The sequence below is a fragment of the Triticum dicoccoides genome, chromosome 3B (genome assembly GCF_002162155.2).
Source record: "Triticum dicoccoides isolate Atlit2015 ecotype Zavitan chromosome 3B, WEW_v2.0, whole genome shotgun sequence".
NCBI lineage: Eukaryota > Viridiplantae > Streptophyta > Magnoliopsida > Poales > Poaceae > Triticum > Triticum dicoccoides.
The window spans coordinates 594,712,449-594,721,251 of NC_041385.1; positions in this window are offsets into that span (position 1 = coordinate 594,712,449).

Here is an 8,803-nt window from a genome sequence, read left to right on the forward strand (position 1 = left end):
CCTCGCCTCCCTCCTCTCCCCTCCCGGCCGTCATCGGGCCTGCCTCCTCGCCCCTGCACCCTCTGTAACCCCCCTCTCTCTCTGCTAGGGTTCTTCGGTTAATTTTCTTAGGTTTTAGTTAGGGTAGTATGTTAATTAGGTTATCTATTTAGTTATGAATTTAGCTAGGTTTCAAAATTAGCTGAATTTATATGCAAATTTTAACTGGACATGTGATATGTGCATATGTCATGTTTTGGACATGTCATGTTTGGAAAATGATCCGAGTGGCCTATGTTACGCCGGAATGTTGATTCATTTCCGTTCCGGTGAATTTCAGGCGCTCGATATGTCCATTTTTTAGCAAAGGTCATGCCGAAATTTCTCGTGAATAAAGGCATGATTTTGTGCTACATAGTTGGCATATCGAGTGCTGGCACATAGATTTTTTTATGTCATTTCTCATTTATTCATACTTTTAGAAATAAATGAGGACACTTAATCATAGGAAACATGTCGAACAACGAAGAAACTGGGCCTTCTGACCAAGATGCAAACGAGATGGATTATGAGGGTGAAAAAGAGTACCTCGACTATTTGACTGCTAAGCAAGGTTTGCAGGTCGGCCTCGATGATGGTACTGACGCCGACATCGACACCGACGGCGCTGGCACCGATGGCTGCACCGAGACCAGTGGGGAAGGTACCGGCAGGGAAGGTACCGGCCCCGATGCCGCTACCGAAAAGAGGAAGCATAAGAAGCAGAGGATACGAAAACCTAACAAACTAGGGATTGGACGACTTGTGATCACAAAGATGGCACCTAGCAAGTTTGAGCCGTTAGAGCCGGAAGAACCTCGCAAGTGCTATGGGAACCAAGTAGGATGCACCCTACGGGAATGCGCGAGCATCAACGACAATGACTTAAGGAGTAAAGAACATTTGACGCAGTTGCTCCTAACGAAGTTGCATAAGAGATTCAAGTTCCCCGACCGGGATGATAACATAGAACAACCGTGGGATGATCCGAAGATGAAAAAGATTAACAATCACGCCATGGGCATGTTTAGCAATGATTTGGCCTCCTGGAAAGGGAGGGTGAAACGAGCTATTGAGGCTGATGAACCCCTGTCCAAGATTCTGGAGGAAAATCTGACACTTACGGAAGAGGAGTTCGAAAAGTTCAAGGACACTTGCACTACCGAGGCAGCCAAGGCTAAGGCTGCGAAATTCAAGAGCCTTCAGCAAACGAACACGGGGAAGCATCGCCTCGGAAGCCGTGGCTACCTCGGTAAAAGGCCCATATGGGATAAGGAGGACGCGGAACGTGAAGCCGCGGGTCTCCCAGACCCCTTCGCGAAGTTCACCAACCCCTTGGAGCATGACTTCATCAGGGCCCGCTACAAGTGGGACAAGGATAAAAAGGTTTTTTACACAGGCAAGATCACGAGGAAATTGATTAGACTACTGGAGAAGCAACACCAGCTTGCAGCCGAAAGCCCTACTTCTCCGACGAGGCCCAAGTGGGACACCCCTCTCGACCGGGCCTTGAACGAACTTAAGGGACTCCCTTTGGATCAGCGGCCGCAATATGGTCGTGTGCACGGCGCTGGAGACGGCGCCACGTGGAAGGTGTTTTACAACGAGGGCCCGGAGGCCAAGAAGCTGAAAAAGAAGTTTAGTCAGGCGGACATCGACGCGAAGGTGAAGCTTGCGGTCGAGAAAAAAACAGTTGAGGATGCGAAAAAAGCAGCCGAGGACAAATATGAGTTGCTACAGCAGACAGTCAATGCAGCTGTAACTGCCTGCAGAAATGATTTCGCTACTAACTTGATTCCAGTTATCATCAACTGGGCGAAGGAAAATCCAAACAAGACGGTACATGATTTCTCGATGCCCAGTTTCGTTGGGAGCAACTCCATGAACAACAACACCATCGCACCATCACTTGCTCACGCAACCAGGCCTCATCTCGCAGCCGCTCCCGCTCATAGCAGCCCGTCCTCAGTCTCAGGCGCGCTAGGTGGGCCTTCGTCTTTGGCTAAGCTCGACGCCGTCATGGTAATTACATGTCGCACCAACATATATATATATATATAATATTCCATTTTTTTGCCTTTCGGTTGTTTTACGCCACAGACATATGTGTTTGCAGGCGAAAGAAACCCCCTGCACCATACTCTACTTGATCAAAGGCCAGAAGGTGGACGTGGGAAAGGGGATGATAATGGACCCCTCTCAACGCATGTTCCACAACCAGCCGATCCCTGCTGGGCACTTCAGGGTTAGCTTGACAAGTGTGAAATCGGGGCACGAGGATTTGCCTCCTCCAGTACAACATGTGGGAGCGGACGACGAGACCCCGCCGCGGATTGGAAGCTGCAAGAATTGGGTGCTGCTATGGCCTAAGAATCTTATTCCTCTTGAGCCGGCCGAGAGCACACCAATAACTACCACACATCAACAAGCATGTGTGAAGACCACCACCCCGCCTATGCAATTACCAGCTCCTGTAGTGCTGGGTGAGAGCGGCGGACGACATGATGAAGGGGGTGCAATAGTACTGGCTGATGTAATTTCTCCTGTAGAACAGAGAATGGATGATGAGACGGAGGTCGACCCTATGGATTACCTCAGTACAAACGCGTATGACTGTGACATAGATATGATGAGTCAACCATATGACGAATCGGGCTATCAACTTGCTAATGAGGATATGGATGATATGCCCGGGCAGGGTCGTACCATGGATTGCAAAAAGTCTCTCTTCATGAAATCCTCACAGGACATGCCTGAAGATGCCGCCTCAACACAGGCTCAACTAGCCGGGCGCGAGGGTCGTACAGTACTTAGCCCGGAAACACTGGGGCAGGGGTTAAGGAAGGGTCTGGAAGGTGTGCCCAAGAAAAAGGAGAGGAAGAGATCGGGGAAGGTAACTGCCTCCAAAAAAGCCAGAGCACATAGCAGCCAGACGATTCATTCTGAAGAGCGTGTACCCGTGAAAGGTGCGGTCATGTTCCATCTCATGGGCGAGCCGATGCTACCGCCGAAACCGCTGGAGGCACTATCAGGGGATCTCAGGAGACTGCACGACCATGTGCTGTCAGCTGAGAAAAGCCTACTAGCCTCAAAGGATCCAGGATATCCGACATACGCGGCTCGTGTGCCTGAGGGGAAGTGCTACGTCGACACACAGCCCGCGGAGGTGTTCTTCCTGCGGTTTGACCATATCTTTGAGATGTTTCTAACAAGGCGGCTTGATTTTACTGTCGTCCGCCTTTTTGTGCTACATATAAGCTCCGTCATGAAGAGTGAAGAAGTCTCGCAAATCTGTGTGGCGGATCCGTACTACATGCACGAGTCTTTCTTGAGTCTCGGCGACTTTGAGCGTGAAACTGCTAGGGTGTACCTCCAAAACTTCATGGTATAGAATAAGGACCGGGAAATTGTCCTCGTGCCTCATCATCCAAAGTAAGTCAGTTCCGGACAACCCTTTCGTACATTTCAATCATTCCTTCTCTCTCATATGGGGAATAATTTGAGGTGTCTTTTCCCCGCAGCAACGGGCGTGCCGTCCTTATCGTTCTTTACCCGCAAGTCTCCCACGCCGTGTATTTTGACCCTTCCAGAGACTACGAGAAAAAAGACTACACCCACATAATGAATATTCTAGATGATGCTCTCCAAGGCTTCAGCTTTAGAGGTGGCCACTTGCAGATCAAGAAACAAAGGAACAAGAAGATGGGTTTCGCGCATAAAACTAACTTCTCCTGCATCCATGTCCCAAAACCAAGCAAGAAGGATGGATTCTACATCGTCCATCTCATGATTCAGTTCAACACGGATCACCAAAAGCTTCGCATTAACAGCAGAAATGATGATCATATCCACAAGTGGCTAGAATCTCACGGAGAAGCGGATTATAAACTTAGAGATGAGTTCTTTCGCATCCAAAGCGACATTGCGACGATCATCATGAAAGAAGTCGTCGATGAGAAGGGGATGTTCCACCACGGCCCTATATCGCGAGCTGACGTCCGAACTCGCATAGGCATGCAACGTCTAGACCTCACGCCGTTCAAGAAGCTAGGATTCGTCCTTGATGATATGGAAGGATGGAACTACTAGTGATTTATGATGCCGATGATGATGATATGTGTCGGTTGAACTTGTATACTTTTTGTAGCGATGAAACTTTGGGATGTCCACGGTCCCTGCCGAACTTGCGTAACGCTACTTTGTTAGTTTGCGTACGATGACCTGCGTACCTCTAGTTAATTAATTTGTGTACTGTATGTTGCATCTAGTTGCTAACCCTTTCTTTTTCGGTGTTGCTCTAGTATATTTTGTTGCATATATATGATTGTGCATCCTCTTCATGAACATGCATCTCTAACAGGTACCTAGTTTCTTGATGGCGAGATGGAATTGCTATGTCGTGTACAAAGGGAAGGTTCTGGGGGTGTACAACGAGTGGCGTGAGTGTCAGGCGCAAGTGAATGGGTTCACGGGCGCCAGCCATAAAGGCTTCAAAAGCAGACAAGAAGGAGAAGCTAGTTACTTGAGGTTCATGCTAGCGCGAGAGAGGACTCGTAACCATCACCTCATGTACTGCATAGTTCCGCTCTCACTCATAGTGATAGCACTTCTTACGTATACCTTTGTTTAGATGGATGACTTTGTTGTAGTTGCAAGTATTTGAGACTTGCATGTATCGCTATTTTCGAGATGATGACAAGATATCACTTTGTGTTGGATAATGATTATGATGAGACTATTTGTATGTACATGCTATGATTACATTTGTGGTCTCGCAGGCATTTGTATGTGTATCATGATGACATTTCTATGTGCTAAAGATTCTTCTATAAAGCCTGTTCAAATACAAAACAAATATGCCAAAAAAACAAAAAAACCTACTTAAATTAGCAGTAGCGAGTGTATAAAAGTTAGCAGCAGCGCCGCGATAGCAGTAGCACGTCAAGGCAAAGCGCGCTAGAGCTACTAGCAGTAGCGAGCTTCCGCTAACAGCGCTGCTGCTACACTTGTGTAGCAGTAGCGCCGGTGAGCATGCGCTACTACTATTTGTTAGCTGTAGCGCCTTATTAGTAGCGCCTATCCCCGCGCTACTGATACATCTAAAACCCGCGCTGCTGCTAGCCTTTTCCCTAGTAGTGTGAGGCCGGTTGCATGTTCCGTACTTTTGGCTTCGGCCACCTACCTTCTGCTGTAGTTTCTATGGGGAACTTGTTGGATGCTGCCTGTCGGTGGGCTTTATTAATTTAAAGTCGGACGCATCATGCGTCTTCGTTCTAAAAAAAACTCATATGCATGTGAAATGATAAACTGTTAATAAAAGATTCCTAGTCTTGCCTCTGGTGATCATGTTTTCCCGATCTTAGGATATCGTTAAGTGTAACGATAGTCCTAAAACAACATTGAGATTATGACATTGGAAGAATGATCACATTGAATCGATCCAAACTTGTTTGTTATGAACTGAGTTAATATCGTCTGTTTCTAAGCATTGAGACATCGTTTTCACACACTTTTGTTACTTACTAACAGGGGCGGAGACTGGGGGGTGCGAGCAGGGATCCGACACCCCCCATCGCCTCGCCGCCCCTATTAGGTTTCGTTAGTTTCTACACGTATATGTATACGGTGGCTGATCTATAGTAGTTTTTTCCGAGGGAAATCTGTCATAGTTTTTTTCGAGGGAAATCTGTCATAGTTTTTTTTGAGGGGTGATAAACAACTTTATTCATCAAAAGCCACCTGAAGTGGGATACGGATCTGGTTATACGGAACGCCAAACCAGACGTGGCGACCCAGACCTCTAGAAAGGGAAAATTTTGCTAAACCGTGTGCTTCATAGTTCGCAGCACGACACTCGAAAGTAAAATTACATTGGACATTAACAGTTCAAAGGCGAATCTCGTTGATAATTGCTCCATATCTTCCTCCAGCATTGTGGCCAATATCTGACACTACCTGTTTGCAATCTGATGCAATGACAAAATTGTGGATATTCAGGTCCTCCGCCAAACACAACACCTCACGGCAAGCTATCTCTTTCAAAGACGCAAGGTCAGTGACACCCTCCAGAACCAGCACCGAAGCCCCCATGTAATTCCCCGCCTCATCTCTGCAAACTGCAGCAGCCGCTCCTCCTCTTCTGGCGCAAACAGCGGCATCAACATGTATTTTGCAAGCTCCCGGAGGTGGTTTCTTTGGGATCTGTCTTTGTTGCGGAGCCTGAATGACTCCTTGTCGAGGACGTCAGTTTGAATCATTGATAGCACCGAGATCTGCCATGAAACTTGTGATGAAAGAGTGTTTCTGATGAGGGCTTTGGAAAATTGTCTCATGAATAGCTTTATGGCGAGCATGCCATATCGACCACGCCGTGACCGCCAGCAAGGCAAAACTCTCCTGCGACAGGCTCTCGATCAAGGTGAACATCCAATTTTTTGCATTAGGCTCTGTAGTCACCATGATTTTATGCACCACTTCGTCATCTCCCAACGCCCATACACTCTGCGATACGGTGCACTCCAATAGTGCATGTCGCCATAAGTCCTGTACTCCACAAAACCCGCACAGGCTGGAATCTGCCATATGCCGGTGCGCTCGTACGTCGTTTGTTGGCAGCGAATGTTTCGATAATCTCCACAGAAACATTCTGACCTTCCCCGGGACTGCAGTACTCCATAGTGTTTTCCACGCTCCTGACTCCGCCCTGGCACTCGACGGGCCTGCCAATCCCTCGAGCCACTCCTCTCTGTGCTGTCTGGTTGCGATGATCATCTTATAAGCTGACCTGACCAAAAAAATTCCATGTTTTTCATAGTGCCAAGCCCAAAAATCTGACATGTTCCGAGTGCATAGAGGGATTCCCAGTATAATGTTAGCATCCATCGGCATAAAAGTGGACTGCACAAGTTGTCTGTCCCAAGATGCCGTAGCACTAGATATAAGCTCCGAAACCATTGTTGGAGGGTTTTGTGTTAAGCAGACATATGGCCGGAGCATCTCTTCCCTTGGGAGCCAATTGTGTTCCCAAATTTTGGTCGACTCTCCATTACCAATGCGTTTGATTAGCCCCTGCTTGAGAACATCCCTTCCTTCCACAATTGCACGCCATATCTGTCGTAGTTATATGTCTGTTTAGCGCTAATGGCCTAGCATGCCAACTTCCCAGCCCAAAGGCCCAAAGCATCACTTGATCGCTAGGTTATACACAGGTTTGTCTAAAAAAAGGTTATACACAGGTATCAGCCATTAGATCGAGTAGTTAATTCCCTATCCTCCCGGTGATTATGTTCGTGGCTGTCTGCTCGCTCCGTCCGTTCTTGCGCCGTCGCCCGTCGCGGCGTCGCTTGTCGCTGCTTTCGCCGTTCTGGTTGTGGCACAGCCGCACAGGGCAGAAGGCAGTACACTCCCGGGGCAATTGAATCTATGAGAGAGAGTTCACAAGTATTGGTCTGCAACGCTGGCGTCACACATCGACAGATCAACTTCCAAGGAATCAAGGTACACCAATGGTATATAGTTATCCATGTGAATCAGTACAATTTGTTTCAAACCAACTGTTTAATTTAATAATTAGGTAAGGTTGTAATTTAGACATCTAATTTCACTTGTTTACTATTTCATGGAAAATATATTCATTTTACAAGCTCAATTACTTTGAGCTCAAATATTACCAAGAATTTAAGTCCACTTGAGGAGCAACCTATTCTACATGATAATTTAATCTCATGTTATTACCAAACATATGCTTCTATTCATATCAATTCTACTTTTGAGACTGTACTTTAGTGTCGTGTCTCTGAAATGATTATTATCTTTCTTGCCACCCCTATGTCTAAATCCTAGCTCCGCCCCTGCTTACTAACTTGTTTTATTTGTTCTCCTCGTCGACGGGTGGTGGCCGTGGATATGCTTGGCAGAGCGATGGTTCGGCGGAGAGGCCTTTTCTCGGTCCTCCGGGTGGTTTCGTTGAGGGGGCATCTGGCCTGGGTTATCGACAACGGGGTGGTTTCCGTGGTCATCGTGGTGGTCGAGGTGGTCGAGGTGGCCGGTTCCGTCCACGACAGCCTCCTCCGCTTGTAGTTGTCGAGCAGACGGCCGCCGTCGGGACTGCCGAGGAGCCGATGTTGTTCGGTCAGGCTATGGATGTGGTGATGGCGCTCGCTAATGCTGAGATACCCGGGAACGAGACCATGGTGTCACCGTCAGTGGAGGCGACAGACAGGGCTGATTCGGATAGGTCGTCCAAGTGGGCGCGCAAGAAGGAGAAAATGTTGTGCTATCGTTGTGGACAGAAGGGTCATTTTATTGCTGAGTGCGTGGCTGAACTATGTGATACTTGTGGCAAGCCGACACATGATACGGTGGAATGTCCGATTTTGCGAGATCAGGTACCGTCTCTTATGATGTATGGAGTGTATTGTGCTGAGCTCATGTTCTTTGAGTCTCCCAGTGAGAGGGAGGCTCCTGACGAGACCCAGAGTATGACCACTGGGGTAGTCAAAGTTACCAGAGGAGAGGTCTCTGAGACCCAGATTGTGCAAATGCTGAAGGAGTTAGCTCCAGGTGACTTCTAGTGGGAGCTCGTTAGTCTCGAGGCAAAATTGTTTAGGGTTGAGTTCCCTTCGGTTGAGGATTTGCTGAGACTTCTGAGTTTTTGGGATGTGCAAAGTGCCGGGTACAGATTGTATCCTCGAGTTCCATGAATGGAAGAAGGTCGAGCCTCAGGGTAAGCCTCTTACTCAGGTTTGGCTGTGTTTTTCTGGGGCTCCATCGAAGCCGATGCAGG